The sequence below is a fragment of the Pseudophryne corroboree genome, chromosome 11 (genome assembly GCF_028390025.1).
Source record: "Pseudophryne corroboree isolate aPseCor3 chromosome 11, aPseCor3.hap2, whole genome shotgun sequence".
In the NCBI taxonomy this organism is placed as follows: Eukaryota; Metazoa; Chordata; class Amphibia; order Anura; family Myobatrachidae; genus Pseudophryne; species Pseudophryne corroboree.
Window position 1 is genome coordinate 198,364,408 of NC_086454.1, and position 26,506 is coordinate 198,390,913.

Consider the following 26,506-nt stretch of genomic DNA (forward strand, 5'->3'; position numbering starts at 1 on the left):
TCACTTTCGGTCAACCGCTGAGCAGAAAGTTCCCACCATTGGTTACAATGGAGCGCATAGGCGCTACATTGTAACACTGCCGTGTGCCGCCTGTCAGTCAGTACAGGAGCACACAGCCGATCAGGAGGGTGCCACAACGTGGCGCTCCCTGATTGGCTGAAGAAACCCACTTAGACATCAGTCAGAGTGGGTTTCTGGCATTCGGGGAAAGGGGACCCATGTGAAAACATGGGTCCCCTTTCAGTGCGTGGCTCGGGTCTCCGTTTAATTTTTTTAATCAAGTACGTGGATTACAAAAGGATTATCTGTGGAGCCTGGTACCCTGGATCTGGTGAGTATAATTTATTCAACAGGTACCCCATGGATTCTACTGGACAAGAGGACCGACCTGCGTGTGAACATAAGGTAAGTATGTATGTATGTTTGTGTGGATGGATGTAATAAAACTTTACTTTCAAGGTGTGTGTGTATTGTCTTTTTTTGGGTATTTTTTTAGTAGTAGTACTACAGGTACCAGCGGGCCTGTTTTTCCGCCGCATGCTGGTACTTGTGGTTCTCCAAGTACCAGCATGCGGGGGAGGCTTGCTGGGCCTTGTAGTACTGCTACTAAAAACAATATCTTACACTTTTACAAAAAGGCTATCAGCCCCCCATCCGCAGCCCATTGGATGGGGGGGACAGCCTCGGGCTTCACCCCTGGCCCTTGGGTGGCTGGGGGGGGGGGACCCCTTGATTGAAGGGGTCCCCACTCCCCCAGGGTACCCCGGCCAGGGGTGACTAGTTGGATATTTGATGCCACGGCCGCAGGGCACGGTATAAAAGTGACCCCCGGCTGTGGCATTATCTGTCCAGCTAGTGGAGCCCGGTGCTGGTTTTAAAAATACGGGGGACCCCTACGCTTTTTGTCCCCCGTATTTTTGGAACCAGGACCAGGCGCAGAGCCCGATGCTGGTTGCTTAAATATGGGGGAACCTCTGTCCATTTTTTCCCCATATTTCTGCAACCAGGATCGGCTCAAAGAGCCCGAGGCTGGTTTGCCTTAGGAGGGGGGACCCCACGCAATTTTTTTTTAACATTTAAACTTTATTATTTTTTAAACAAAGTGCACAATGAAGCCCAGCACGGATCTCTCAGATCCGGCCGAGATTCATTGTATTAAAGTCGGCAGTGTTTTACAAGTCACTCACGTAAAACACTGCCTAAAAAAACGAATGACATCGACATCGGAAAACCCGAAAATGCAGAATACGGCAGCTTAGTAAATTAGTCGTAATAAATTCAAAAAGTTGCAGTTTTACACTTTCGATGTCATTCGTGATTATTCTCCCACCAAATCGGGAGAATTACGAATGTTAGTAAATATACCCCAAAGTCTTCATATATATCTTGTTAAAGTGAGTATTGCTTCAGTATATTGGGCCTAATTCATGTTTGTATGCAATTGTGATTGTCTAGGATGCGGAACTGCTAATGTTAGCAAGTTAAGCAGCCGCCCAGAGTTAAGAGGTACCCACCGGAGCCATCACAAACTAATTCGCTATTGCATACGCATTCGCAGCCTAGCAACAGAAATGAGAAACATTCAGGTTAAGGCTAGGCCTATGTCTGTGCAGACTGGACAAAGCAGTAGCAACTCAGGCGCCATGTTTTTTGTATGTGTGAGCTCACAGCCAATGGAGATATAAGCCCCGAAAACAGCCATGACACGCCTTTGTTTTTCCAACCACTCCCCGTTAATACCTCCAAATGATCATTTCCTGTCAATCACTTCTTTTTGAAATCCTTATTGCAAGCGAGATCACAGCGGCACCTTGAAGCATGTGAATTGTGTTCACAGCACACGTGCAGTCTTCTGATGCAACCACTCTGTTGCATGAAAATCGGCATAAGCATACACACTGGAATTAGATCCAATGGGGCAGATGTATTAACCTGGAAAAGGCATAAGGAAGTGATAAACCAGTGATAAATGAAAGGTGATAAACGCACCAGCCAATCAGCTCCAATATGTTAATGAACAGTTATGAGCTGATTGGCTGGTGCGTTTATCACCTTGCATTTATCAATGGTTTATCACTTCCTTATGCCATCTCCAGGTTAATAAATCTGCCCGAATGTTTCTTCAAATTACCACTATAGTACATTTCTGGCAACCTACAGTATATATCAGTGATGTGAGGTGAGGCAGAGCCTTTTCTGTCTTACTAACGTATAAACCAGAGTTTTGACTATATAAAGTATATTAAAAATACAAAGAATATATTACAAATATCTTTTTTGTATTATTCTAATAATTTTTATTGTCAAAACTCTGGAGTAAAAAGTCTATGACAGGAGAGGCAGTGCCTCAGCTGCCTGTCTTCTCCGCACAGCTCTCACCAAAACTCACCAAATTTCTAGCCGTATGTACTGCTGCATCTTTGTATAATGCCCACATGAACCCTTTGGCTCATATATTGTGTGTAAATATGGCTTTGGTAGTAGCCAGCGCCTCCTGAGCCATTTTCCTCACCACACGTCCCTGGATACGTTTGTGGTTTCCTGTACTCTCTTGTGAGGGTATCCGGTCTTAGGTCGACACTCATTAGGTTGGCCACTATTGGTCAACATGTGACACTCAGGTAGGGAGGGGTGGTCTTTAGGTTGCTGACTGTCGGGATCCCGGCGCACAGTATACCGGCGCCGGAATCCCGACAGCCGGCATACCGACAGTTTTTCTCCCTCGTGGGTGTCCACGACCCCCCTGGAGGGTGAATAAATGGCGCGCTCCACCGTGCCCGCAGCCTGGCGAGCGCAGGTAGCCCGCTAGGGGCTCATTTGCGCTCGCCACGCTGTCGGTATGTTGACGGTCGGGCTTCCGGCGCCGGTATGCTGGTCACCGGGAGCCCGGCCGCCGGCATACCATACCACACCCGTAGGGAGTACCACGTAATGCAAAGTATATTCCACACAGAAATTGATTACACAAGCTCTCTTTAGGATGTTTATTAAACTGGAACTCGTCTGAATAGATATTTAGCACTGGAAAAACGTATTGTTGGTTGGTGTAACAAACAAACACAATATAACTTTCTACTCTCATGGTCAGGTACTTGACCTATTACCAAGTGGAAAACATTCACTTCGTATGTAATGAACAATTGACAGGAAATAGCATTAACACCTTATAAACTTAAAAGTTAATAAAGACACATATACATTACTCTAGATTTGGGGCCCCGATAAATTTTAATAGCTCAGTTCAGCTAAAGTGGTCTCGTTGGTGTACTCTCCAGAACTAATTGACGCCCTATATTATTTCATGGAGTCGCTGAAAAAGGATTCTGTGTCATTTAGTGGAGATTGTGAATCCAGTTGCTTCAATAGAACCTCTGTGAATTACTCTTAATTGATACTTTTTTTCCTCTTATTTAGCAACAATGGGGGTAATTCCAAGTTGATCGTAGCAGGAAATTTTTTAGCAGTTGGGCAAAACCATGTGCACTGCAGGGGAGGCAGATATAACATTTGCAGAGAGAGTTAGATTTGGGTGTGGTGTGTTCAATCTGCAATCTAATTTGCAGTGTAAAAATAAAGCAGCCAGTATTTACCCTGCACAGAAATAAAATAACCGACCCAAATCTAACTCTTTCTGCACGTTATATCTGCCTCCCCTGCAGTGCACATGGTTTTGCCCAACTGCTAAAAAATTTCCTGCTGCGATCAACTTGGAATTACCCTCAATGTTTCTTTTTCTCTTTACGCCAGAAAATAAGATTTTACTCACTGGTAAATCTATTTCCCGTAGTCCGTAGTGGATGCTGGGACTCCGTAAGGACCATGGGGATTAGCGGCTCCGCAGGAGACTGGGCACAACTAAAGAAAGCTTTAGGACTACCTGGTGTGCACTGGCTCCTCCCACTAAGACCCTCCTCCAGACCTCAGTTAGGATACTGTGCCCGGAAGAGCTGACACAAATAGGAAGGATTTTGAATCCCGGGTAAGACTCATACCAGCCACACCAATCACACCGTATAACTCGTGATACTATACCCAGTTAACAGTATGAAATATACCGTATATACTCGAGTATAAGTCGACCCGAATATAAGCCGAGGCACCTAATTTTACCACAAAAAACTGGGAAAAATTACTGACTCGAGTATAAGCCTAGGGTGGGAAATGCACGGTGCCAGGGGTTTTCATGCTCAGGGTGTCATGCTCGTTGCCAGGGGTTTCATGCGGTAGGTGTTATGCTTGTTGCCAGGGGGTAATGCTTGTTGGTAGGGTTGTGCCCCCAGTGCCACATATACCCCCAGTGACAGATATCCCCCCACAGTGCCAGATAAAAACATGCCCCTGTTGCTTTGCCCCCAGTAGTTATGCCCCTTCTTTGCCCCCAGTAGTTGTGCCCCCTCTTTCATTGCCCCCAGTAGTTATGCCCTCTCTTTCTTTGCCCCCAGTAGTTGTGCCCCCTCTTTCATTGCCCCCAGTAGTTATGACCCCTCTTTCTTTGCCCCCAGTAGTTGTGCCCCCTTTCTTTGCCCCCAGTAGTTGTGCCCCCTCTTTCTTTGCCCCCTGTTGCTGTGCCCCCGTCGCCGCTTACAAACACACAAACACACACAAAAACAATACTTACCACTGCCCCGCTCCTGCTTCCCGACCGCTTCTTCTGCTGCTGCGCTGCTCTGCTCCGTCAGTCCGCCCACTCCTTCTGGCCGCCGCTCCGTCTGGCCGCCCGCTCCGGCGCCCGCTTTCTGGCACCCGATCATCTCTATGGGAGAGACGTCATGACGTCTCTCCTATAGCAACGCCGCAATAATGACCTCTAGTGTCTGTCCCTGGAGCCGGCTGCAGCGGACGCCCACACAGCCCACGGCGTCCGCTGCAGCCGTTGACTCGAGTATAAGCCGAGGGGGGCTTTTTCAGCATAGAAAAATGTGCTGTAAAAGTCGGCTTATACTCGAGTATATACGGTAACTGAGCCTCTCAACAGATGGCTCAACAATAACCCTTTAGTTAGGCAATAACTATAAACAAGTATTGCAGACAATCCGCACTTGGGATGGGCGCCCAGCATCCACTACGGACTACGAGAAATAGATTTACCGGTGAGTAAAATCTTATTTTCTCTGACGTCCTAAGTGGATGCTGGGACTCCGTAAGGACCATGGGGATTATACCAAAGCTCCCAAACGGGCAGGAGAGTGCGGATGACTCTGCAGCACCGAATGAGCAAACTCTAGGTCCTCCTCAGCCAGGGTATCAAACTTGTAGACTGTTGCAAAATGTTTGAACCCGACCAAGTAACAGCTCGGCAAAGTTGTAAAGCCGAGACCCCTCGGGCAGCCGCCCAAGAAGAGCCCACTTTCCTCGTGGAATGGGCTTTTACAGATTTAGGGTGCGGCAGTCCAGCCGCAGCATGTGCAAGTTGAATCGTGCTACAGATCCAGCGAGCAATAGTCTGCTTAGAAGCAGGAGCACCCAGCTTGTTGGGTGCATACAGGATAAATAGCGAGTCAGTTTTCCTGACTCCAGCCGTCCTGGAAACATATACTTTTTAGGGCCCTGACTACGTCCAGTAACTTGGAATCCTCCAAGTCCCAAGTAGCCGCAGGCACCACAATAGGTTGGTTCACATGAAAAACTGATACCACCTTAGGAAGGAATTGGGAACGAGTCCTCAATTCCGCCTTATCCATATAAAATACAGATAAGGGCTTTTGTATGACAAAGCCGCCAATTCTGATACACGCCTGGCCGACGCCAAGGCCCACAGCATGACCACTTTCCATGTGAGGTATTGTAGCTCCACGGATTTAAGTGGCTCAACCCAATGCGACTTCAGGAAATCCAACACCACGTTGAGATCCCACGGTGCCACTTGAGGCACAAACGGGGGCTGACTATGCAGCACTCCCTTAACAAAAGTCCGAACTTCAGGCAGTGAAGTCAGTTCTATTTTGGAAGAAAATCGATAGAGCCGAAATCTGGACCTTCATGGAACCCAATTTTAGGCCCATAGTCACCTCTGACTGTAGGAAGTGCAGAAATCGACCTAGCTGAAATTTCTCCTTTGGGGCCTTCCTGGCCTCACAGCACGCAACATATTTCCACCATATGCGGTGATAATGGTTTGCGTTCACTTCTTTCCTAGCTTTAAATAGCGTAGGGATAACTTCCTCCGGAATGCCCTTTTCCTTCAGGATCCGGCGTTCAACCGCCATGCCGTCAAACGCAGCCGCGGTACGTCTTGGAACAGACAGGCCCCCTGCTGCAGCAGGTCCTGTCTGAGCGGCAGAGGCCATGGGTCCTCTGAGATAATTTCTTGGAGTTCTGGTTACCAAGCTCTTCTTGGCCAACCCGGAACAATGAGTATAGTTCTTACTCCTCTCCTTCTTATTATTCTCATTACCCTGGGTAAGAGAGGCAGAGAAGGGAACACATACACCGACTGGTACACCCACGGTGTTACCAGAGCGTCCACAGCTATCGCCTGAGGGTCCCTTGACCTGGCGCAATATCTTTGTAGCTTTTTGTTGAGGCGGGACGCCATCATGTCCACCTCTGGCCTTTCCCAACGGTGTACAATCATTTGGAAAACTTCTGGATGAAGTCCCCACTCTCCCGGGTGGAGGTCGTGTCTTCTGAGAAAGTGTGCTTCTCAGTTGTCCACTCCGGGAATGAACACTGCTGACAGTGCTAACACATGATTTTCCGCCCATCGGAGAATCCTTGTGGCTTCTGCCATCGCCATCCTGCTTCTTGTGCCGCCCTGTCGGTTTACATGAGTGACCGCCGTGATGTTGTCTGACTGGATCAGCACCGGCCGGTGTTGAAGCAGGGGTCTAGCCTGACTTAGAACATTGTAAATGGCCCTTAGTTCCAGAATATTTATGTGTAGGGAAGTCTCCTGACTTTTCCATAGCCTTGGAAGTTTCTTCCCTGTGTGACTGCCCCCCAGCCTCGAAGGCTGGCATCCGTGGTCACCAGGACCCAGTCCTGTATGCCGAATCTGCGGCCCCCTAGAAGATGAGCACTCTGCATCCACCACAACAGCGACACCCTGGCCCTTGGAGACAGGGTTATCCGCCGATGCATCTGAAGATGCGACCCGGACCACTTGTCCAACAGATCCCACTGGAAAATCCTTGCATGGGACCTGGCGAATGGAATTTCTTCGTAAGAAGCTACCATCCTTTCCAGGGCTCGCGTGCATTGATGCACCGACACCTGTATACGTATTAGGAGGTCTCTGTCTAGAGACGACAACTCCTTGGACTTCTCCTCCGGGAGAAACCCTTTTTGTCCTGTTCTGTGTCCAGAACCATACCCAGGAACAGTAGACGCGTCGTAGGAACCAGCTGCGACTTTGGAATATTCAGAATCCAGCCGTGCTGTTGTAGCACTTCCCGAGATAGTGCTACTCCGCCGAACAACTGCTCCCTGGACCTTGCCTTTATAAGAAGATCGTCCAAGTACGGGATAATTATTTCGGCCATTACCTTGGTAAATACCTCGGTGCCGGGGACAGACCAACGGCAACGTCTGGAATTGGTAATGACAATCCTGTACCACAATTTTGAGGTACTCCTGGTGAAGAGGGTAAATAGGGACATGCAGGTAAGCATCCTTGATGTCCAGTGATACCATGAAATTCTCCAGGCTTGCAATAATCGCCCTGAGCGATTCCATTTTGAACTTGAACCTTCGTATATAAGTGTTCAAGGCTTTTAATTTTAGAATGGGTCTCACCGAACCGTCTGGTTTCGGTACCACAACATTTTGGAATAGTAACCCCGGCCTTGTTGAAGGAGGGGTACCTTGATTTCACCTGCTGGAAGTACAGCTTGTGAATTGCCGCCAGTACTACCTTTCTCCGAGGGCAGCAGGCAAGGCTGATGTGAGGTAACGTCGAGGGGGAGTCGCCTCGAACTCCAGCCTGTATCCCTGTGATACTATTTGCAGAACCTAGGGATCCACCTGTGGGCAAGCCCACTGGTCCCTGAAGTTCCCGAGACGCGCCCCTATCGCACCTGTCTCCACCTGTGGAGCCTCAACGTCATGCGGTGGACTCAGAGGAAGCGGGGGAAGATTTTTGATCCTGGGAACTGGCTGCTGGTGCAGCTTTTTCCTTCTTCCCTTGTCTCTGTGCAGAAAGGAAGCGCCTTTGACCCGCTTGCTTTTCTGAAGCCGAAAGGACTGTACCTGAAAATACAGTGCTTTCTTAGGCTGTGAGGAAACCGGAGGTAAAAAATTTTCTTCCCAGCTGTTGCTGTGGATACGAGGTCCCACAGACCATCCCCAAACAATTCCTCACCCTTATAAGGCAGAATCTCCATGTGCCTTTTATAGGCAGCATCACCTGTCCACTGCCGGGTTTCTAATACCCTCCTGGAAGAATGGACATTGCATAAATTCTGGATGCCAGCCGGCAAATATCCCTCTGTGCATCCTTTATATCTAGGACGACGTCTTTAATATGCTCTATGTTAGCAAACTATTATCCCTGTCTTAGAGTATTAATATTATCTGACTGGGTATCAGACCACGCTGCAGCAGCACTATTTATGCTGAGGCAATTGCAGGTCTCAGTATATAATCTGAGTGTGTATATACAGACTTCAGGATAGCCTCCTGCTTTTTATCAGCAGGCTCCTTCAAGATGGCCGTATCCTAAGACGGCAGTGCCACCTTTTTTGACAAACGTGTGAGCGCCTTATCCACCCTAAGGGATATCTCCTAACGTGACCTATCCTCTGGCGGGAAAGGGTACGCCATCAGTAACTTTTTAGAAATTACCAGTTTCTTATCGGGGGAACCCACGCTACTTTACACACTTCATTCATTCATCTGATGGGGGAACAAAACACTGGCTGCTTTTTCTCCCCAAAAATAATGTCAGAAATGCGTAACACATTTTTCATTGCCGAGATCATGTAACGGATGTTCCTAGTGGATTGTGTATATGTCTCAACCTCGTCGACACTGGAGTCAGACTCCGTGTCGACATCTGTGTCTGCCATCTGAGGTAACAGGCGCTTTTTTGAGCCCCTGATGGCCTTTGAGACGCCTGGGCAGGCGCGGGCTGAGAAGCCGGCTGTCCCACAGCTGTTTTACGTCATCCAGCCTTCTATGTAAGGAGTTGACATTGTCGGTTAATACCTTCCACCTATCCATCCACTCTGGTGTCGGCCCCACAGGGGGCGACATCCCATTTATCGGCCTCTGCTCCACCTCCACGTAACCTTCCTCATCCCACATGTCGACACAGCCGTACCGACACACAGCACACACACACGGAATGCTCTGACTGAGGACAGGACCCCACAAAATCCTTTGGGGAGACAGAGAGAGAGTATGCCAGCACACACCAGAGCGCTATATAATGCAGGGATTAACACTATAACTGAGTGATTTTTCCCCCAATAGCTGCTTGTATAAACAATATTGCGCCTAAATTTAGTGCCCCCCCTCTCTTTTTAACCCTTTAAGCCTGAAAACTACAGGGGAGAGCCTGGGGAGCTGTCTTCCAGCTGCACTGTGAAGAGAAAATGGCGCCAGTGTGCTGAGGGAGATAGCTCCGCCCCTTTTTCGCAGACTTTTCTCCCGCTTTTTTATGGATTCTGGCAGGGGTATTTATCACATATATAGCCTCTGGGGCTATATATTGTGATGATTTTGCCAGGCAAGGTGTTTATATTGCTGCTCAGGGCGCCCCCTCCCCAGCGCCCTGCACCCATCAGTGACTGGAGTGTGAGGTGTGCATGAGGAGCAATGGCGCACAGCTGCAGTGCTGTGCGCTACCTTGGTGAAGACTGAAGTCTTCTGCCGCCGATTTTCCGGAACACTTCTTGCTTCTGGCTCTGTAAGGGGGCCGGCGGCGCGGCTCCGGGACCGAACATCAATGGCCGGTTCCATGCGGTCGATCCCTCTGGAGCTAATGGTGTCCAGTAGCCTAAGAAGCCCAAGCTACTACCAGTTAGGTAGGTTCGCTTCTTCTCCCCTTAGTCCCTCGCTGCAGTGAGTCTGTTGCCAGCAGATCTCACTGTAAAATAAAAAACCTAAAATATACTTTCTTTCTAGGAGCTCAGGAGAGCCCCTAGTGTGCATCCAGCTCAGCCGGGCACAAGAATCTAACTGAGGTCTGGAGGAGGGTCTTAGTGGGAGGAGCCAGTGCACACCAGGTAGTCCTAAAGCTTTCTTTAGTTGTGCCCAGTCTCCTGCGGAGCCGCTAATCCCCATGGTCCTTACGGAGTCCCAGCATCCACTTAGGACGTCAGAAAAAGTCTCTTACTACTATATTTATGCTGAAGGGGTTATCAGCTGTAATGCCCCCTACACATTCGGCAATAAGCCACCGAGCCGGCGGCAGGGGGAGTTGACGAGGGAAAGTGAAGTTTCTTTACTCCCCCCGTCACCCGGCTCCATAGCACTGCATGCTAATATGGACAATCTCGTCCATATTGGTTTGCATGCATAAGCGACTGGGCACCAACGATGAACGAGCGTGGGGCCGCGCATCGTTCATCGTTGGTGCCTATACACTAGACGATATGAACGAGTTCTCGTTCATTAATGAACGAGAACGTTCATATCGTTTAGTAAAATCTATTAGTGTGTAGGGCCCTTAACTCTTTAGCAGAAGGTTCCTCCCTTTTCTGTCTGTACTTGAGGTTAAACTTAATATTGTGTTTGGTACTAAGAACAGAGTGTCCTCTAATGTGCTGCTCAATTACTGTAGTTCTTCCTAGGTAGTAAAGCTACTAACTGTGCAGAACTTACAGTCTATGGGCGGGATTCAATTCTTTTCACCCCTTTCCACACCCATTCTGTTTCTGCCCTCAGGGACATTTTATCATTATTTCATTTCACTACCCCCGGAGTAGCGAGGCACCCAACCCTTTATACAGCTAAACCTGATTACTATGGGCGCAATATGTGCGATAACGGAGATCATTTTAGAAAGGAAATTGGGCGTGATATATCATTTGAATCTCACCCTATGTCTATTCTCCTGTCTAGAACTGAATCTCAGTCTCTTCTGACCCATAATGATCGTTCTGGGTCTAAGAATACTAATGGGGCAGTTCATTGTTGATCATTACTCAATGTCATAGTTGCAGACCCTTTTCCTGTAATAGCCCTGTGAGGTGAAGGTGTGTGTGGACTGATGTGCAGGGTTACAGACCTCTCTCCAGGTGCTTATGGAGTATATTCAATTAGGGTCGAAAACTGCCGTCTGTCGAAAAGACGGCAGTTTTCGACCTTTTAAAGTCGAATCGTGATTCGACCTATTCAATCCCAGCTGTTTTTACTCGACAAGTCAGGGAATTCGACTTGTCGAATAGTACGTGAATCGGCGGTATAGCTGCGGATTCACGTACTTTTGAGGGTTTCCGTCCATCTCAGTCTGACGTAAAAAATGTCGGACTGAGATGAGGGACCTTACAGGAGGAGACGGGGGTAAGCCGCGGCCATACAGGGGAGAGCAGCGCTACAGCACAGCACTGCAGCATGATGTCTCACAGTCACGCCGCTCACGGCAGCGTCCACCCGGCTCCAGCAAGTGAGGTCACGCTCTGAGCGGGTTACTGGAGACTGGACAGATGATACACTTTTATTCAGCAGCCTCTGTGAATGGGGTACCTCCTGTCGGTATCTACTGACAGTCTGTCCAGGAGAAGACCACCTCTTAATCTGCCTCTATGGGGTGTGGGGGTGCTGCGTCACCATCCACTGGCTGCATGTCGGCAATGAGACCGCCTACTACTCTGCCTTTGCTGGAGCTGGTTGCAGGTTCATATCTCTCACATCCTCCTAAAATGGCAGCTGCCCAACTGCTGCTCACTCTCAACAGTCACTTGCCTGACACTGGTCATGTGACCGCCTCCTGACCTCTTGAGCAGCTGCAGAGGCTGCCGGGAACTGTCTGCCTGTGAAATGACCAACATGCGCTGCAGCGTACTGCACAGCGTCAGATACACACAGTGGTGCAAGTGGGCGGGTACGGGTGGGTACGGCGTACCCGTAAGAATTTAGCCATGGGTACGCCGTACCCACACCGATGGGCCGCCGCTCCTCTTCCTTCCCTCCCTCCCCCACGCCGCACCGCCGCACACGCCGCACCGCCGCTGATGTGAGGGCAGGAGAGTGCAGCCTGCGCCTCTCGTTCCCCTCAGTCTCCGGTGGGTGTTTCAGTTTACTTCAGCGCCGATCCGTGAGCCAATCAGAGCTCGCACCCGCGAGCTCTGATTGGCTCACGGATCGGCGCTGAATTAAACTGAGACACCCGCCGGAGACTGAGGGGAACGAGAGGCGCAGGCTGCACTCTCCTTCCCTCACATGACAGACAGGAGGACAGCGACGGCAGCGGCAGCGGTGAGTAGGGGAGGGGGGCATGTTATACCTGGCACTGGGGGGGCATGTATACCTGGCACTGGGGGCATATCTGGCACAGGGGGGCATATATACCTGGCACTGGGGGATATCTGGCACTGGGGGGGCATGTTATACCTGGCACTGGGGGCATATCTGGCACAGGGGGGGTATATATACCTGGCACTGGGGGATATCTGGCACAGGGGGGCATGTATACCTGGCACTGGGGGCATATCTGGCACAGGGGGGCATATATACCTGGCACTGGGGGCATATCTGGCACAGGGGGGCATATATACCTGGCACTGGGGGATATCTGGCACAGGGGGGCATGTATACCTGGCACTGGGGGCATATCTGGCACAGGGGGGCATATATACCTGGCACTGGGGGATATCTGGCACAGGGGGGCATGTATACCTGGCACTGGGGGATATCTGGCACTGGGGGGGCATGTATACCTGGCACTGGGGGATATCTGGCACTGGGGGCATATCTAGCACAGGGGGGCATATATACCTGGCACTGGGGGATACCTGGCACTGGGGGGGCATGTTATACCTGGCACTGGGGGGGGGGGCATGTATACCTGGCACTGGGGGATATCTGGCACTGGGGGCATATCTGGCACAGGGGGGCATATATACCTGGCACTGGGGGATATCTGGCACAGGGGGGCATGTATACCTGGCACTGGAGGATATCTGGCACTGGGGGCATATCTGGCACTGTAGGGGCATTTCTGTATCTGGCACGGGGGGCAATGTATATCTGACACAGTGGGGGCATTTGTGTATCTAGCACTGTGGGGCAATGTGTATCTGACACTGAGGCAATGTATGGCACTCTGGGGGCATTTCTGTATCTGGCACTGTGGGGCAATGTGTATCTGGCACTGTGGGGCAATGTGTATCTGGCACTCTGGGGACATTTGTGTATCTGGCACTGTGGGGCAATGTGCATCTGGCACTGTGGGGCAATGTGTATCTGGCACTCTGGGGACATTTGTGTATCTGGCACTGTGGGGCAATGTGTATCTGGCACTGTGGGGCAATGTGTATCTGGCACTGTGAGGCAATGTGTATCTGACACTCTGGGGACATTTGTGTATCTGGCACTCTGGGGACATTTGTGTATCTGGCACTGTGGGGCAATGTGTATCTGGCACTGTGGGGTTATATGTATCTGGCACTGTGGGGCAATGTATATCTAGCACTGTGGGGCAACGTGTATCTGACACTATTGGGGTCATACGTGTATCTGCCCCTCCCCCATATGTGTATCACGCCCCCATTTTCATTGGCCACGCCCCATGTGGCATTTGGCCACACCCATTTTTTTGCGCGCGCGCCGCACGTTATACACACCGAGCCAGGTAGAGCACGTTATACACACTGCGCCAGGTAGAGCACGTTATACACACTGCGCCAGGTAGAGCACGTTATACACACTGAGCCAGGCAGAGCACGTTATACACACCGCGCCAGGTAGAGCACGTTATACACACTGAGCCAGGCAGAGCACGTTATACATACTGCGCCAGGTAGAGCACGTTATACACACTGCACCAGGTAGAGCACGTTATACACACCACGCCAGGTAGAGCACGTTATACACACTGAGCCAGGCAGAGCACGTTATACACACTGCGCCAGGTGGAGCACATTATACACACTGCGCCAGGTAGAGCACGTTATACACACCGCGCCAGGTAGAGCACGTTATACACACTGAGCCAGGCAGAGCACGTTATACACACTGCGCCAGGTAGAGCACGTTATGCACACTGAGCCAGGCAGAGCACGTTATACACACCGAGCCAGGTAGAGCACGTTACACACACTGCGCCAGGCAGAGCACGTTATACACATTGCGCCAGGTAGAGGGGCAGAGATATAGGGGTGTGAGGAGGTAACACTGGGCTGAGTTAGGGAGGGGAATCAGTGTGTCTGGACTGACAGGGTGGTTCTAGATGGGAGGGCAGTGAGAAAACACAGTGGGCTGGTTGGGGAGGGAAGGTGGAAACACTGGGCTGGCAGACACTGTTAAGGCAGCATTAGCCTGCTGCTGTTCAGTTTCTGCCTGGCCCCGCACACTGGCTCAGCTAAATTACCTCTACCCTGCCAGCTCTGAGTATTGATTTGTTCACTGGTGGCGGGTCCGACTTCATCACTCTGCTGGGTGATGTCATCTTGCGGCGGCTCCGGCATCTCCCGTATCATCTGTAATCTAGCGGGCCCTCCCCTCTCCCCTCCCGTGGACTAGTGCAGCCGGGGAGAGGGTGAGAAGTGTGGATCAAGCCCGGGAGCGCCGCGCTGCAGCTTCCTGTCAGTCCTCTCAGTGTGTTCCTGTCTGACTCCCGGCACCGCATCTTCCCACCCAGCAGCAACAGCAGCCGCCGCTGACTTCTGACCAATAAGGTCAGAGAAAAGTCAGCTAGTAACCAATCAGGCGCCAGAGAGCAATTTCAACGCAGCGCGTCCCCGGGGACCCGCCCATTCTTACAAAGTGAGTCCCCAGTCCTCATTTTGGGGTAAAAAACGCGCTATAGCGCGTTTTTGCGATCACTGCCCCTTGTGAGAACCCAACTAATTTGTCTTCCAAGGGCACCACAGAAAAATGCAGCTAGAATTAACCCAAATATCCTTGTAAAATACATTTGGGCCCAGATTTAACAAGCCTCGGGGAGTGAAAAATTGCACAGTGATAAGGTACCAACTAGTCAGCTCCTGTCATTTTTCAAACACAGCCTGTGACATGGCAGTTAGGAGCTGATTGGTTGGTACTTTATCACCGTGCAATTTATCACTCTCCAAGGCTTGATAAATCTGGGCCGGTCTGTAACAGCCAGGTGCACACCAGAACGACATTCTATCGGCAGGATGGTTGGGATGAATTCACTTCATCCCGCACCCAGCAAGATTGGCCGTACACATTGTGCCAATTCTGTGAACGTCTGAACGATTTGCTGCACCACGTTGTACATAATATCTTCTGATAGGCTGTACAGAACTGCCAACCAGAACATATTGTATACAACAGTGTTTAAGTTACCTTGAAACAGAAAATATATCATATACACGTTCTGTAACATCTGTGGCAGTCTGCTGAAGGTGACAAATACATGTTGTTATACTGCTTCCAGATCTTTCATTTACCTCTAAAAAATCCTAGTACTATAGTCCTTTTTAGTTTGTGTCACACAGTGTGAGGAAAGATAGGTTCATGGCTCCCTATTCACTATGACACCCTGCAGGAGGAGGATGGGAGGAAGGGAGTGAGGAAATGGAAAGGGGGTTGGAGGAAGAGAGAGGTCAGAGGAGGAGATGCTGATGGGAGGAAACTGACAGAGAGTGAAGCAGCAGCAGCCTGCAGCTGTGTGTAAGGAAAAGAGGGGGATTGGGGGAGAAAAGAGAGAAAAGAGAGAAGCACAGCATAGATAATACCAGATGACCACAGAGGTATGTCAGTCCCCCTGTACTGATTCAGGACCCTTTGTAATTCATTTTGCACATATCTGCATGTGTGTTTCTGTGACATGTTGCTTATATGCAGTGCCTATACATGACATGCATGTGATGCCAGTCTATAGCAGTGCGTTTGTATGCAGCCTTTGTATCACTGTGGGTACACACTGCCAGCAGACACCATCTGCCTTGGACTAGATGTCAGACATAAGGTCTGTCAGTGACATTCAGTGATTGTTTACATAGATGTTATGTTTAGGCGATATGTTATATTGTATGACATGCTGTGCTGTGGTTGTAGTGAGATATTTGTTACTTTTAGTGATTTCTTGCACACAGACTCTGAAATACACGTGTTACATTGTACAGCTTACTATTTATAACTGTGAGTGTAGTCTATTTCAGCCTCTTTTATGCTGTTTTCCTTGTGAATGTATTTTTATGAAGTACAGAACTGTAATTTTATATTCACTATCCATGAAAGTCAATTTTCTTGTTCAGTCTCTGTAATTTCCGCTCAATGACAGAGGAAAAAGGGCATGTGGAGCAGAAACAGACAGAGGAAGTGACTGACCTAGATGGGGGGGGAGAGAGGAGGAGGGGGAAGAGGTGATGTGAGTAAAATAAGGGAGGGAGAGTAAAAGACAGCGAGATGTGTGATCCACAAATGGGGGAGAGAATTGTCACTTCTAGTGACATCAGTACAGTCCAGTCTCCTGTAATGCATCCTGACCATTTAGTAGATCTTTTTGCTTCTTCTTGCAATGCATTCTGGTCTTTGTAGTCTTGACCAGTGATTCTGTCACTATACTGTCTGGTCTCATCAGTCTAAAATCTTCCCAGGCACTGTTTTTATTAGAATTATTCCTCTGCTCAGGATATTTGCTGTCCATCCCCGTTCATTTGCTCTATTTATTTCATTTGAGTATAATTCTTTTTGTATATTATATCAGTGTATTTTGCATCCCTGTACACAGGCATTAGATGTGGTAAAATCATATTGCTATATGGTTTATGCCAGGCATGTATTCATATGTGGTTTCTGTGTTATTCTGTGCTCCTACATATTTGGTTATTTACATATTTCATGAGCTTTTCTGGGCTAGATAGTATTAAAGAGTACGTAATGCTAGGAGGCGGTTTCTTCATACAGAGGGACCTCTGTTCACTTCTCAATACTTATCATTGTTAACACATATCTTCCCCCACCACTGTATTCGTCTGCTTTTCTATCCGTATTCCCCCATCTTGTACTATAATCATTTATTCATAAGGTGTACATATGCTCTTCTCACAATGAAGTGTGAGACAATGGCATAGCCATTTACTGTTCTAATAATGTGTGAAATGTGAATTCCCTCTTTAAAAATAAAAAAAGTTTACAAAATATGAATATACTAGTATATCTATAATTTATGTAATATAACAGAATGTATTCTAGTTTGCATAACACTTAATTCATATTTACTGTCAGTTCAAATGTGGAATTTAGAAGCTCTGTAAAGGGGGAAATTCTATTGTGAGCAATGCCCGTGTTATGCCAGGAGAACGGCGTGAGAACACGCTTATCTGCGTCACTTCTCAGGCACAGTATCACTCATTTTACCTGTGCATAGGCGTAGACAGTAAAATGAGCAATGTTGTTCTCCCATAATTATTAGCAGCACAGAGGTACAGTCACAGTGCTAAAGACTATCAACTCATGCTTCTAGTGTATCACTTATTACAGTGATTAGCTTGCTCACACACATTCCTGGAACACATAGTTTATGGTTGGGAAATTTGAAGTTAGCCGGCACTTGGCTGAGAAGTATTTCAGGTGGAATAAAGCAAATACAATTATATAGTTTACATTTTTGCACTCTTTCTCAATGTTCTAGTCACTGAAGGACTTATTTGATGCTTGCATCATAGTATCTGAGAATTCAATATTATTGTAAGTGCAGTATATTCTAAATGGATAGAAGCTACTTTATCCCCTGACATCCTCTGCATGCAGAACAAGGAATATGGCTTATGTACTATGGAGGATAACAACTTCATGGGAAATAGAGGCAGTTTATATTAAACTAAGTCTTATGTAAGCAGAGTACATAATTTGATGTTTCTCCTTCAGAATTTGTTGTAAATCCAAATAAATCCAAAAATAAAACCCCAAAACATCTAACTGGGGTTTATGGGGGAATATTATGAAAAAAAATGTGAGATGAGAAACTTTAGTTTTCAATTCTCACCCTTAGATTTAATTTTTTGGGGAATTTATCATGCCTATTTAATAAAAGTATCACTTCAGAAAATCTGCTATGTTTGGCAATCAGGCAGAGGTGCTCGCATTAATGAGGTGCGATCACATCTCACTGTATGCGCACGTTCGGCCTCTGCGTGTGTGCACTGGCCATATAATCATCAGTATGCGATCGCATCATACTGAATAAGGACTGACAATGCTAAATACTTTTGTCGTATAAACAACCCTTTATGAGGTCTAAGAACACTGTACGCTGTTTACTTAAGAAGTACCGTAATGGTACGCTAGTTGCGTAACGATCGCTGAGCCGTAGGCGAGACGCTCAAGCGTCACGTTCGCTCACGGCCCAGTGATCACAGGACAGAATGATTCGCTATGGCGTAGCGGTTCGCTCGAGACCACGAGGAGATCACCAGCGGCGCAGACGCTCACAACGCTATACTTTTATGTCTAAACCTTATACCAATGAAATACACAGAATACCTTAATGTGAATACAGGGTGTAAGTGCAACCTTGTGTAACCTGACTAACTACAAAGCTGCTTGAGCGTCACCGACGCTCAAGTGAACACATTACACTATAGGAAATACACAGATACTGGTTTAGGGTCCAAAGCCTATTAACTGTATTATATCTAGTATACTTGTAAAAGAGAATCACAGTACAAATGATACACTACAATATAACAGAGACTACCTAACCAGATAACTACACAAGAAATACAATACAATACAATTACTATTTATGGGAAAATGGAAGGGGAAGAGAAGAAGAGAGAGATAGAGAGAAATGGCTCATGATAACATTAAATAAGAGACAACATGGTTGCAGATAAAACTACACATGTGAGAGACAATCGCTGCGCAGTTAGTCAATGCTGAATACAGCATGGGATGGAAGCTAGACTCCATTTTGAGAAAACTCCCATAATTCCAAAGACTGCACCACATGGCTGAAAGGGGGAGGGGAAGACATCCAGCAGCAGCCATTTTAGATTTGCAGGTCCAAACACATGGCACTCTATACTACACCACAATCACATAGCAGAAAACACAAGACTCCATTTTCTTCCAAAATGTCCAAGCCTCAAAACAATGCATATGTTCTGATTTTACAATTCCAAACCATCTAAAACACCTTTCACAATGTAATCCAACTTCCTAGAACCATCTCATAATTTCACATCCCAAACAACTTCAGTATCTCAATAACCAGAGCATATTCATCACAAGACCAGATCACAATGTAATTAACACAAACGTAACTGCATGGTGGTATTTATGATTAACAGGATATATAGTATAACTAACCAGCACAATCTATTTTAAATCTCCATAGGCAAACAAATACCACAAATACTATGCTACAGATTGTATACTGTTCCAATTTATCACAGACTTCACAGAGTATCCACAAACACCCAACAATCACACAACCAAGTTACAATATCCTATTTAAACCAGAAAGCAATCTGTCTGTTTCCTTATCTAGCCATGTGAAGTTCAATACTTAGCCTTTAGTTTGGAGGATGTCCTGGGGATTCAGCCGCCATGCTGCTTGGTGCCAGGTAGCTGTGTGTGTGTCTGTGAGTGTAGCTACATTACATCTGTTCTCTGAGGCCACACCTGACCACTACCTTCCTGTTTGACCAGTACCTGGGGGAGGGGTCTTTCTTTCTCCTTTGTATTGAGTCACCATTCTCTTTGTATATGCTAATCAGGTTCAGCCCTGAAAACTTAGTAAAAGGTTGTCTTGAGCATCCATTGTTCTAACAATATGATCTTAGCTTTTATACATATAATCATATCTATCCGCTGCAATGTCCCACAACAACACAACAGGCCTCAAACTAACCCACACCTCATTCTGCTTGCTTCAATACCAAACATGATGTGTTTATCTGGTTCGGTTCGAATGATACACATCCATGACATTAATTCATTAGCCAATTCTAAATCTCCTTGGTGTCTGGTGCTGTTCATTATTATAACCATGTACTGTATGAAACAAGTGCCGAATCCATCTCTGTGCCATGTCCGAGCAAATGCGTGTGTTTCCATATATTGCTGTGCTCGCTGCGCATATTTGCAAGTATAGCGACTTATGTGTGTGCAGTTTATATGGTCTCTCTATGTAATATTTTTGACTTTGACAGGACCATTATCTGTATCCACCACCTTGTGATCTCAGCTAGTACAGTACGTCTGTCATTATAGAGATCATAGATGTCTTTAGTGAACAATTCTTCTGATGGTTTGGAAGTGCTAACAAGAGGACATGTTGTGTTCCAGGAGTGTCCTGTGGATCAGTGAATACAAAACGTGTTTACTACTGTTCTAGATGAGATCTTCTGATGGCTGCAGGTAACAGTGCCACAGGTAACATGATTGTTTAGCCTAATGGCAGAAGGCTTAGTAGTAGGTTTTAGGGTGTGGAATTCATTTAAAAATGTATACTTTTTTGATAATCTGTATATATAAATGTGAAAGCACTCACTCACTCACTCACTCACTCACTCACTCATCACTAATTATCTTACTTCCCAATATGTTAGGAAGCAGAAATCTATCATAAGTATTCTTCAGGAGGAAAATAGGAAAACTAGAAATGTAAAATTTTAATAAAGCGCCCCTAAGGGGATGAAACGGGGGTTGACATAATGACGTCATCACTGATGCGTGACTTGCGTTGCGTGAATGATAACGCCCAGACAATCAGATAAAAATTTGGATTGCACCTCCAGTAGGTAGAATTTAATAAACTACAAAAATGGCCCTGTCATGTTTTACCGTATCTGCTATGGGTGCTCCTCGGGTAACGCCAAGAACCATGGATTAATATTTACTTACATTAAGATGTCTCAAATTTACATCTCTATAGAGTTGCCAAATTTTTAACACTCATTTATATTTACAACTGTAAAAATCAGAAACTCCCGTGCGAAGAACGGGTAAAACAGCTAGTGATTATAATAACATGTACAGCATTCAGCATATACTGAACCCCATACTAATACAAGTACAAATGTGTTCTACTGGCAGTTCTTGTGTAAGGGATGAGAAGTGGGTTGTTTCAGACATTTCCTGCTGTAGCATAATGGCTAGGCACATCAATGTAACAGCAAGTCACCATCTATACTGTCATTTCTTCTTGAAATAATATATGTAATAAAGCTAATAGAGGTTTCCTGCCAAATAAGCACACACATATATACTAGGGTTAATTTTTGTCAGAACCTAGTTAACCTTCAAGTATGTTTCTGGATTGTGGGAGAAAAATAAAGTAACCCCAAGAAAACATGGGAAGAGCATACAAACTCATCACATAAAGGGCTTGGTGGAAATCTAACTGAAGAGCTCAGAACTGCCTTTTAGAGAATATTATACAAGCATATCAGTCCATGATGCAGTGTACCATTCAATGTAATTTCCATACCACATAACACAAACTCACACTGAGGTAAATTTTATGCAAAAAGCAAAGTAACTTGAGCATAAATTGCAGATACTGTATACAGTAAAAGGCTTTAGGTGCTGCGAGTTTGCAATACATGTGGAAGAAAATGACATATTCAACAATACATTTTAAACTGTAGGCAAGTCAGCGCTTGTGTTAGCCAAGTCAATATGCTATCATCTATAAACTGCCTGTAGCCTGACGGCTTCTGAGGTTTCAATACAGCCTGCAAAGTGCGGAGTTGGGTATATGATCCTGTTATCCACAGCAAACTTAAAAGTCTTGCTTCTGTATCATGTTGTAGCCAAATACAGTATAATTTGGTCCTACAGATAATTGATAGCAGCTTGTCTAAAAGTGGACATGTCAGTGAAAGAAACTCTAACTTTAATGTGTTTCTTTTTTTGGAGGATATCAGTCCTTTCTTTGGTTCCATCTTCCATCTGCTTATTCAAAATATACTTTCTATGTCTATTGGCTGGCTCATGAGGGCCTGTACAGTTTTAAACATTGAATTGTATTTATTGTTTGGTACCTGTATATAGCATGCTCTATTTTATAATTATTTAAATTGTAACAATCTTTCTCTATCGTCCTAGTGGATGCTGGGGTTCCTGAAAGGACCATGGGGAATAGCGGCTCCGCAGGAGACAGGGCACAAAAAGTAAAGCTTTAGGATCAGGTGGTGTGCACTGGCTCCTCCCCCTATGACCCTCCTCCAAGCCTCAGTTAGATTTTTGTGCCCGGCCGAGAAGGGTGCAATCTAGGTGGCTCTCCTAAAGAGCTGCTTAGAAAAGTTTAGCTTAGGTTTTTTATTTTACAGTGAGTCCTGCTGGCAACAGGATCACTGCAACGAGGGACTTAGGGGAGAAGAAGTGAACTCACCTGCGTGCAGGATGGATTGGCTTCTTTGGCTACTGGACATTAGCTCCAGAGGGACGATCACAGGTACAGCCTGGATGGTCACCGGAGCCTCGCCGCCGGCCCTCTTGCAGATGCTGAAACGAGAAGAGGTCCAGAATCGGCGGCAGAAGACTCCTCAGTCTTCTTAAGGTAGCGCACAGCACTGCAGCTGTGCGCCATTTCCTCTCAGCACACTTCACACGGCAGTCACTGAGGGTGCAGGGCGCTGGGAGGGGGGCGCCCTGGGAGGCAAATGAAAACCTTTTTTGGCTAAAAATACCTCACATATAGCCTCCGGGGGCTATATGGAGATATTTAACCCCTGCCAGAATCCATTAAAAAGCGGGAGACGAGCCCGCCGAAAAAGGGGCGGGGCCTATCTCCTCAGCACACAGCGCCATTTTCCCTCACAGAAAGGCTGGAGGGAAGGCTCCCAGGCTCTCCCCTGCACTGCACTACAGAAACAGGGTTAAAACAGAGAGGGGGGGCACTAATTTGGCGTTAGAAATATATAAAAGATGCTATAAGGGAAAACACTTATATAAGGTTGTCCCTATATAATTATAGCGTTTTTGGTGTGTGCTGGCAAACTCTCCCTCTGTCTCTCCAAAGGGCTAGTGGGTCCTGTCCTCTATCAGAGCATTCCCTGTGTGTGTGCTGTGTGTCGGTACGTGTGTGTCGACATGTATGAGGACGATGTTGGTGAGGAGGCGGAGCAATTGCCTGTAATGGTGATGTCACTCTCTAGGGAGTCGACACCGGAATGGATGGCTTATTTAGGGAATTACGTGATAATGTCAACACGCTGCAAGGTCGGTTGACGACATGAGACGGCCGACAAACAATTAGTACCGGTCCAGACGTCTCAGAAACACCGTCAGGGGTTTTAAAACGCCCGTTTATTTTAGTCGGTCGACACAGACACGGACACTGAATCCAGTGTCGACGGTGAATAAACAAACGTATTCCTTATTAGGGCCACACGTTAAGGGCAATGAAGGAGGTGTTACATATTTCTGATACTACAAGTACCACAAAAGAGGGTATTATGTGGGATGTGAAAAAACTACCGTAGTTTTTCCTGAATCAGATAAATTAAATGAAGTGTGTGATGATACGTGGGTTCCCCCCGATAGAAAATTATGGGCGGTATACCCTTTCCCGCCAGAAGTTAGGGCGCGTTGGGAAACACCCCTTAGGGTGGATAAGGCGCTCACACGCTTATCAAAACAAGTGGCGGTACCGTCTATAGATAGGGCCGTCCTCAAGGAGCCAGCTGACAGGAGGCTGGAAAATATCATAAAAAGTATATACACACATACTGGTGTTATACTGCGACCAGCGATCGCCTCAGCCTGGTTGTGCAGAGCTGGGGTGGCTTGGTCGGATTCCCTGACTAAAAATATTGATACCCTTGACAGGGACAGTATTTTATTGACTATAGAGCATTTAAAGGATGCATTTTCTATATATGCGAGATGCACAGAGGGATATTTGCACTCTGGCATCAAGAGTAAGTGCGATGTCCATATCTGCCAGAAGATGTTTATGGACACGACAGTGGTCAGGTGATGCAGATTCCAAACGGCACAAAGGTGTATTGCCGTATAAAGGAAGAGGAGTTATTTGGGGTCGGTCCATCGGACCTGGTGGCCACGGCAACTGCTGGAAAATCCACCGTTTTTACCCTAAGTCACATCTCTGCAGAAAAAGACACCGTCTTTTCAGCCTCAGTCCTTTCGTCCCTATAAGAGTCATATCTGCCCAGGGATAGAGGAAAGGGAAGAAGACTGCAGCAGGCAGCCCATTCCCAGGAACAGAAGCGTTCCACCGCTTCTGCCAAGCTCTCAGCATGACGCTGGGACCGTACAGGACCCCTGGATCCTACATGTAGTATCCCAGGGGTACAGATTGGAATGTCGAGACGTTTCCCCTTCGCAGGCTCCTGAAGTCTGGTTTACCAAGGTCTCCCTCCGACAAGGAGGCAGTATGGGAAACAATTCACAAGCTGTATTCCCAGCAGGTGATAATCAAATTACCCCTCCTACAACAAGAAAAGGGGTATTATTCCACATTATATTGTGGTACTGAAGCCAGAAGGCTAGGTGAGACCTATTCTAAATCTAAAAAAATTTGAACACTTACAAAGGTTCAAATCAAGATGGAGTCACTCAGAGCAGTGATAACGAACCAGGAAGAAGGGGACTATATAGTGTCCCGAGACATCAGGGATGCTTACCTCCATGTCCAAAATTTGCCCTTCTCACTAAGGGTACCTCAGGTTCGTGGTACAGAACTGTCACTATCAGTTTCAGACGCTGCCGTTTGGATTGTCCACGGCACCCCGGGTCTTTACCAAGGTAATGGCCGAAATGATGATTCTTCTTCGAAGAAAAGGCGTCTTAATTATCCCTTACTTGGACGATCTCCTGATAAGGGCAAAGTCCAGGGAACAGTTGGAGGTCGGAGTAGCACTATCTCGGATACTGCTACAACAGCACGGGTGGATTCTAAATATTCCAAAATCGCAGCTGATCCCGACGACAAGTCTGCTGTGCCTAGGGATGATTCTGGACACAGTCCAGAAAAAGGTGTTTCTCCCGGAAGAGAAAGCCAGGGAGTTATCCGAGCTAGTCAGGAACCTCCTAAAATCAGTGCATCATTGCACAAGGGTCCTGGTAAAGATGGTGACTTCCTACGAAGCAATTCCATTCGGCAGATTTCACGCAAGAATTTTTCAGTGGGATCTGCTGGACAAATGGTCCGGATCGCATCTTCAGATGCATCAGCGGATAACCCTATATCCAAGGACAAGGGTGTCTCTCCTGTGGTGGTTACAGAGTGCTCATCTTCTAGAGGGCCGCAGATTCGGCATTCAGGATTGGATGCTGGTGACCACGGAGGCCAGCCCGAGAGGCTGGGGAGCAGTCACACAAGGAAAAAATTTCCAGGGAGTGTGATCAAGTCTGGAGACTTTTCTCCACATAAATATACTGGAGCTAAGGGTAAATTTATAATACTCTAAGCTTAGCAAGACCTCTGCTTCAAGGTCAGCCGGTATTGATCCAGTGGGAAAAACATCACGGCAGTCGCCCACGTAAATAGACAGGGCGGCACAAGAAGCAGGAGGGCAATGGCAAAAACTGCAAGGACTTTTCGCTGGGCGGAAAATCATGTGATAGCACTGTCAGCAGTGTTTCATTCCGGGAATGGAAACTGGGAAGCAGACTTCCTCAGCAGGCACGACCTCCACCCGGCAGAGTGGAAACTTCATCGGGAAGTTTTCCACATGATTGTAAACCGTTGGGAAATACCAAAGGTGGACATGATGGCGTCCCGTCTGAACAAAAAACGGGACAGGTATTGCGCCAGGTTAAGAGACCCTCAGGCAATAGCTGTGGACGTTCTGGTAACACCATGGATGTACCAGTCGGTGTATGTGTTCCATCCTCTGCTTCTCATACCTAAGGTACTGAGACTTATAAGACGTAGAGGAGTAAGAACTATACTCATGGCTCCGGATTGGCCAAGAAGGACTTGGTACCCGGAACTTCAAGAGATGCTCACAGAGGACTTATGGCCTCTGCCGCTAAGAAGGGACTTGTTTCAGCAAGTACCATGTCTGTTCCAAGACTTACCGCAGCTGCGTTTGACGGCATGGCGGTGGAACGCCGGATCCTAAGGGAAAAAGGCATTCCGGAAGAGGTCATTCCTACCCTGGTCAAAGCCAGAAAGGAGGTGACCGCACAACATTATCACCACATGTGGCAAAAATATGTTGCGTGGTGTGAGGCCAGAAAGGCCCCACGAAGAAATTTCAACTCGGTCGATTCCTGCATTTCCTGCAAACAGGAGTGTCTATGGGCCTCAAATTGGGGTCCATTAAGGTTCAAATTTCGGCCCTGTCGATTTTCTTCCAGAAAGAAGTGGCTTCAGTTCCTGAAGTCCAGAAGTTTGTCAAGGGAGTATTGCATATACAACCCCCTTTTGTGCCTCCAGTGGCACTGTGGGATCTCAACGTAGTTCTGGGATTCCTCAAATCACATTGGTTTAAAACCAGTCAAATCTGTG

At 47.1% G+C, this 26,506-nt stretch overlaps 1 protein-coding gene across 12 annotated transcripts in view; it reads left to right on the plus strand.

Annotated features, from left to right (window-relative positions):
• Positions 1–26,506, plus strand: part of SIPA1 (signal-induced proliferation-associated 1) — a 310,973-nt gene that overhangs the window by 68,159 nt on the left and 216,308 nt on the right. For 5 of the 12 annotated variants that reach the window (XM_063945193.1, XM_063945190.1, XM_063945196.1 and 2 more), the window contains exon 1: positions 15,685–15,821. The exons of 2 other annotated variants lie outside the window; for them this stretch is intronic. The gene's annotated coding sequence lies outside the window, so the exon portion shown is untranslated. Of the gene's footprint in view, positions 1–15,683; positions 15,822–20,367; positions 20,455–26,506 lie in introns of those variants that run through there. 5 more of the 12 variants (XM_063945191.1, XM_063945194.1, XM_063945197.1 and 2 more) reach the window with 4 other exon arrangements.